The sequence below is a fragment of the Bombus bifarius genome, unplaced genomic scaffold (assembly GCF_011952205.1).
Source record: "Bombus bifarius isolate JDL3187 unplaced genomic scaffold, Bbif_JDL3187 scf7180000008288, whole genome shotgun sequence".
NCBI classification, from domain to species: Eukaryota; Metazoa; Arthropoda; class Insecta; order Hymenoptera; family Apidae; genus Bombus; species Bombus bifarius.
Window position 1 is genome coordinate 613519 of NW_022884571.1, and position 7492 is coordinate 621010.

Genomic DNA, 7492 nt, shown 5'->3' on the forward strand with positions numbered 1-7492 from the left:
AGAGAAGCGGACGACGATATCGCGGTGTGGAGAAAGAAAGTGGAAGGGAAGCGAGATCGAGGAGGAAAATAATCGAACGAGACCGAACGCGAAATGATTTATAACGTGCTCGAGGTAGCGTTAGTCACGACGCGAGCAAGGCAGACACGATGCGATACTGAGATTCGATATTTACGCGGCTACGCTCTGCCATTATTCAATTCTTCAATTATTAGATAGCCATTGATTTTAGGCCATCAGTCCGACGATTCGTTCCCGTTTTTGGATACTTTAGGCGGTCGAGAGTCCATCCGGCCCGGCCCATGGCCCATTCCGAACCCTAGCGCGACCGAATAATACAGAAACACGTGTCGTTTCGGTGCATCCATGGAAAACAAATAAGGGTTTCGCTGGGACAACGGTGCTTCGCCTACGAATAACGGTCGCTTTACTATCGACCCCACTACTTCAATCCATGAAATTCGAAGCTGTAACTACATTTTCCTGCCTAATGGCATAGCACGCCGCCTCGGAACGAAACGTACGCGAATGCAAGGCCATCGCAACCCCTCGATCGCCATCATTGGAATACGATACATCGTCCTAGTCAGCGTTACAATACAAATACTACCATGTTAACGATAATACGCGGAACGAATGCAGAAAACATCTATCTGCATGAGGCACGAGCCATAACGAGTAACGACGTAAGACGAGGAATGCGACGCCGTAGAACGGTGCGATCGCATTAGTTGGACCAATTAACGTAATTAACTGTAATTAATTAGAAGCAAAAAGGGACCGGATCGGAGACTCGTCGTAGTTATGGCATTGTCGGTTCGGCGAAAGCGGCGCGCGATTCCGCGGGACGCTGCCAATTGCCGCTATCACTTCCACCGTTTTTAGAACTTGGAATTAAAACGAACAATTGCACGAATCAACGGCCGCGTTCTCTTTGTTCTCGATGGGATCGCTGCACGGAGAGTGCTCCACCTTCGCAGCGATTCCAACGGATAAGCCGCAATCGCGATATTTTCGGCCGCGTAAATATTTTTACCACGACATCCTTCTTTTCCCACGATTCCAAAGAATTTCATACGCACGATAATAAACAAATTTTAACTCGGTCCATACCGGTTCCATTATCGGAACGCCAAATACTCGCGGAATCGTTGAAAATAGGACGTCCAGAGCGAGATACAACGAGAGCTTAAGAATACGGACATTTGGCCAACCTTTTCCTTAACGCACGGTGATCTGGTAATCTTTTTTTCTCGGTGGTTCCATGGTCGTTGGCTGATACGTCGAAATGAAAAGAGGAGGCGAGAACCAGAGGGAGAATGGTTCTCGTAACCACATTATCACGGATTTTCCTGTCGGTTCGTGGCTCGTCAACGAGGACGTGGCTTAATCCATTATGTAGCTACTGTGTTGGCTCTTCAAGGCGGCTTTTCAAGCGTCGCGTACACAAAGACGCGCTCGCACACCCGCTCTCGGCGCGGTGGCCTCTTCTGCCCGTCTATCGTTCGAGCAAACAGTGATATTACCCGGCTAACACGACGACCACCACCACCACAGTCAACGACAATACCACGCTCACAAGAAACGCGAAGTTCGCTTTGCGTTCGTTGAGATATTTCGTGTATTACGGTTCACAAAACCAGAATGGAAGCTGCATACAGAAGCAAGAGAAAGGGTGATGCGCGCATCCACTCTCGTTTCTCCGTGGACTTGACTAGACAAAAAAGTCGATATAAAAAGAAACGCTCTATCCTGCTATTATGCTATACCAATACGATGTACCACGTTCCATTGCTGTTTACTCGAAGGAGGACGCTCCGGTGAAACGATTCCGTCGATCATCGGAATCCCTGAGATACGTAACAGGAAGGCATGAAGCATGCTGTGGCTGTTGTGGATCTACCTCGTCAAGGCTAGGCATCCGAACAAGATTTATGTTCGGCAAGGCAAATACGACCAGCGTCGACATGTTTCGACCACGTGTTCGGATTATGCAATAAACGTGACCATCCTTTCAGAACGTGTCGTCGAGTCGTTTCTGCTCTGATCTTCGGTCTCCAGTTACTTCTGCTGACAAATCACAATCTTTACACACAGGTAAAGATAGACGTAACACGTGCGATCCGCGTAAAGGGACAGAATCGCAATTGCATGTGACGTACGATTTTGAAGTGGCGGGAGCTGTGGAGGAGTGATGGAGAGGAGGAGATGATGGTCGGAAACGAATTCTGACTCTAAATTCTCGAGAGGAGACAAAGCGAGGGCACAGGGGAAAAAAAGCAGAAGGACCGAAGTGACGGTACGGAAGCTAGGAAGCTTTTGTACGTTCAGCATCGAGGGCGAGAGAAGGGAGAGAGAAGGGAGAGAAAGGGCGAGGCTAAGCCGAACTAAGAATGCGGGGGAGAGAACAACGTAGAGAGTAGGGCACGGATGGCGAACAGCTGCCAGGGTCTATGGTGGCCGTTTTGTGTGAACGTGCCCCCATAACCCCCATACTCCCTCCTTCCCCGCTCTCTCTCGCTCTGTTGCTCCTACAGCCATTGGAAGCCCTCGTGTATACTATACAGTCATCCATCTATCCCTTGCTTTCCCTGCTTTGCAAAGAATAAAAGCGCGCTCATGACGCACATGGAAGTGTACGCCCGGTGTTAATCCATGTGTCCAATCGAACCGAAAATCTCCATGGAAAATGTTTCTCCTAACGGAAATCATCGTGGACGAGCATCGAAAGGACAGCTCTTTCTCCTCAACCATCGGGCCAACAATCGGAGGAGGAATCGTCTTACAGTGAAGAACGTCACGGCGAAACATCGTTGACAAGCAAAGAATCGTACAATGTCATCCTGGCTGTCGTGTTCGTGAGAAGATTGTTTCGAGTTTTCCAGAAGTAACGCTTGTCTCGAAATATCACGCATCGACGATAGGTCATCGAATCGAACGTGAACATGATGAAAATCGTCAATCACTCTATGTATCTGTCTATCTATCGAACAATCTATGAGAAAGGCAAAAGTATTACGACCGTAAGTGTTAGATAACAACAAGCGACGGCTGTATCGCGCGTTAGGGCAGGGATATCAGCTTCTTAACGCTAAATCAATGCTCTTCTCGTCAACCCTCTTTTTCCATTAAGGCTTTGCCATGATCCAATCTACTCGACGCTGGCTACCGAACGACAAGGACGATTAAAGGACCCAGCAAACGAGCACTTATCGCATCGTCGACTAAATGAAATGTAGCAGTTTGGGGAATCGATCGATTTCTCGAAAGCGTCTGACACCCGATTTACAATTTTACGATAGACGGAGGGAAAATTATTTTGTAATAATACCCTTTTTAGAAAGGACAGAAGTAAGAAAATTCTTCGAGGAATAATTTTATATTCTTTTAGCAAGCGTCAATTTTGAACGCTAAATTTTTGTTGATGCGAATGACGCAATAAATTATTATAACGCGATATCTCGACAGCCATGGAAGCACAGTATGTTGGCGAACACGATGGAGACACGCAAGAAGAAACATCGGAGCGCGTCGTTTTGTTCGGCAACGGTAACATTGTTGAAACATGAGAAGATATTGTCCACTTGACAACGGAGCCATGGCTTGGAAGAGAATCACTCCGGGTGCACGTGATGCCCAACCGATACACGCCGCCCTCTCTACCTTTTCGTTCTGCCTCTAGAAGATCGTCGATGCCTCGTGCCCGTTCGACAAGTTCTTGATACGTAGGCGAAGTGTCGTTTCGAGAATGCACTATTAAACTAAAATACCGGTCTGAATCGTTCATCGAACAAAAGAATTTCGAGCAATTTCGTCGAGCAATCTGGACGAGGCGGGGGGAAACGAGAATCGTAGACAAAAGACAAATGGAGCGAGAAGTCGAATAGAGTCGAAAAATAGTTAGGCGATTGTTTCGCGAGTTCAGTCGCTGCTCATCGCGCATGGTTGAATCTCTTCCTTTTCTTTTTTCTTGCACGTTGAAATTCCAACTCGAATCTAAAACGATCGAAACGTTTCGTAACGTTCGCCAGGTAGGCAGCCGAAGAAGGAGAAGAGGAAGAAGACGACGAAGAAACAAAGCAAATGAAGAAAAAGAAGGTGAACGGAGAATGGGTAGAGGGGGGGCTTTCGAGAAGTAGGAGGAGGAGGTGATGGTGGTGGAGGATTGAAATGGACGAAGGGAGGTTCGAGAAAAGGCAGTCCTCGGGGCTCCTTGTCCCCGACGTTTAATTTCAGGCAGTCGAAGGAGCTCGTAACATCTCCGCCGTGTTTAATATCGAGAAGAGGGCCTTGGGAAGAAGATGCCCGCGATCAACTCAGAACCAGTTCTCGCGCCTTAAACGGACGGTTCTCACGCATTTATGGCCCTTCATCACGCTTTCCATTCGACCTAATTGCCGCAATCGAGCTCCGTGAGAACCACTGTCTCTCGTGCACCGTTTTGCAGGAAATTGGAATACCTGTATCGCGTAATCGCGCCAAAATCGAACCGCTGTTCCAACGATTCGAAACAGTTTCGTTCGAAAGACGATAACGAGACACGACAAACGACTGGTTATTTAATAAGATCGAAGAAAGGGAAACAATCATCAAGTTGTAGAGATTGCGGTAACTACTATCAACGATAACGCGAAACAAAAGAAACTAGAATTGAATAGTGTTTATCGCGTAACAATGGTTGAGAATTACTGCTCGAGATACGATCGTTTCGTGATCAATAATACGGCCGTACAACCGGTATAAAAGAAGGCGACTCAGTTAACTTGAACGTTAATGAGTCATTCGAGAGCTGTGTTTGACACGTATCTGATACTTAATTACACCGTTCTACCGAATAGCGTTAACTTTTAGCAAATTTACCGGCCGTGTAACAAATTACTCGTGTACGATGAGTCCGACTTTTCCTGGTCACCGTTTTCTTTTCTTCTGATTACATATTTCGCTACGCAGTCCTCGCTACGCCTCTCTCGCGACTCTCGAAACGTAAGACTGGAAACCGAGGTTTACGCTAGCGGAACAAAGAAAGTCAATGCCGTGACGTTTCCACGAGCTTTTTTACGGTTTACTCTAAATCCCGTTAAGCGAGATTTCGCCTCGATCGCGCTGAATTATTAAAAAGGAGCGACAAACCGTATCGAAACCGGGTCGATAACCGGCGCTCTATACGTCCAATCGAACAAAGACCGAACTCGCTGCGAGCAACAATCGCAAGAATTCGACGCGAGCCAGCTTCCCGTTCCACGTAAAACCATAATCTCCGAACCGACTCTCGTTCGTCGTAAAGTGACGAGAAAATCGCGACTATTCATGCTTGACCGCTCCGGAATATGAAATTTTATTTCATCGTCTGCGCTGCGTTTCTCTGATCGCGATCGTTCCCAGTTAAAGAAGAATGTACGTACCCAATTACCACGGACGAAGGAAATACTACCGTTTAATCGGACCATCGTTTAATGCGTAATCAGAATGGTATTTAACCCGTGCCCGTATACCAAGTCACACACTCATGACTGATTATAGTTAAATCAGCAACAAGTAAAAATTATATTCTAACCGAATATCTGTTTTCATTTGAAACTTTATTTCACTTCATGAAAGAATAAATCGAGCAACGTAATATAATATACGATAGTCATAGCCATTGTGTGTTAAATATAAATAGTCAAGTTTAACGAATATAGCCATAAGACAAATAAGAAGGCAGAGAATTCACATTGTATCATAATTTGATAGCTTTATCGTTATTTCGGGTTTTTTCCTCGTCGTACGATTCCGTAGTCGAGGAGTACCCCAGCTCGCCGACACGAAAGTCGTCGCCGAGGAAAAAGAAGGTATACGCCAGGGGATAGAGAGGATACCACTCGAATAGGAACCGGAACTCGCGGTCCGTGCTCAGAATTGACTACACGATTGCACATGTACAGCCGTGCATATGAATCAGATAAAAGAGAGCCAGAGGAGTTCGTAGGAGCGCAACGGGCGGAGAGAGTTTATCGGCTCCGTCATTGATTTCTTTGTCGCGCAAAGATAAATCTCCGTATCATATCAAGGGGAGAGAACACACGCGCGATCGCACGAGCACGCACCCATCGGTCATTGAAGGCGGATACTTTCAAAACCGTAGAGACCGAATCGAAAATCGTCTAACAAGTCGAGACCCAACGATTGATAACAGAGACTTTCCATCTAGCGACCATCGCGATGTTGCACCGTCCACTTTACAGTCTATCGCATTCGTATAAACACTACCGGCCTTTTAACTTACTATGCCGTTATCTAGAGCGAATCTCCTGCTCCGCGAATAATTCGACGTATGTACCGGTGAAAAAGGAAATGGACGCACTGGTTCTTATTAACACTGTATAGGGTGGGATCACGAAAGGGGGCGGGGAACGTTTAGATATTTCGAGACACAGCATATATCACGATCTTACTGATGTGAATTTAATTCAATGATGTTTAGCTGGCTCGAGGAAAAATGTTCTATCTTTTCGTTCAACGACAGGCCTGTAACTCTCTTTTCGTTGACCTACCTAACCTTGAATCGAGCATCTTCCTGTCGTAGATTGTACATATGTATTAAGAATGCTAAAGAACAATACAAATATTAACTATAATATATAATAAAATAACAGACGAGTTTGAGCCTATGACGCAGTGTCGCGTTCTGTAAAATCTTTTGTTTTGACACGATACATGTTTCGTACGAGTTTACGAGAGAAATGTGTACGATATCGTAATGTCGTCGAACGAGCAAGAGCAAGCCACGGCAAGAAAGTTGAGGGGATGCATAACATAGTAACGTGAATATCTATTTCAGTTAATATCCATCTTGGGCATTTAATATTAGTCGGACATGTCGGTTTGTATTTGTTCTATCGGTCTGCAATAACTAAACGAATTCGGAAATTTCGGTAACATCAAATGTCGCGTAATTCGTGCAAAAGACAGGAACTTGACGCAGCCTGTCAACGAGAAAACATTTTATACCGCGTTCTGAAATCGCGCCGATGCCGAAAGTCAAAAATTCACAAAGATATAGATGTACGATGTTTTAAAACTCGATAGAATAAACTCTGATACGTTCTTTCAGAGAACACTACAATCCACGTGCTACGAAATACGTTTTCATCGAACCGGCGTCACCCGGCGTCACGCCGTGTACCAAACTTTTGATTCAAGGTCAAAGTAAAGCGACTCAACGGGCAAAAACTTATTTATCGGCAAATAAGACACGCCAGAAATTGTAGAAATGTTTTCACTTACCGTTAGCAGCGAAATATCCTGAAGAAATTTGTCGGAATACGGATCCCAAGCACTTGCAACAACACTTCACTCGAGTATGCCGGTCACTGCGCTTGTGCGTTCAAATTCTCCAACCACGAGCGAGATACTACTGCCATCTTACGTGGCGAGAAGTCGACTAGCTTATCCACAAAGCCTGTTCTCAAAGGCGGCGGTTAATTCTTATTCGCATGAAAAGGAGTAATTA

At 45.7% G+C, this 7492-nt stretch overlaps 1 protein-coding gene across 3 annotated transcripts in view; it reads right to left on the reverse strand.

Annotated features, from left to right (window-relative positions):
* The window catches only part of LOC117212360 (A-kinase anchor protein 200-like), a 61577-nt gene extending 54184 nt beyond the window's left edge, over positions 1 to 7393 (reverse strand). The window contains exon 1 of one of the 3 annotated variants that reach the window (XM_033457132.1): positions 7267 to 7393. The gene's annotated coding sequence lies outside the window, so the exon portion shown is untranslated. The remainder of the gene's footprint in view (positions 1 to 7266) is intronic. The other 2 variants (XM_033457129.1, XM_033457130.1) reach the window with 2 other exon arrangements.
* Positions 7394 to 7492: the final 99 nt, after the last annotated feature.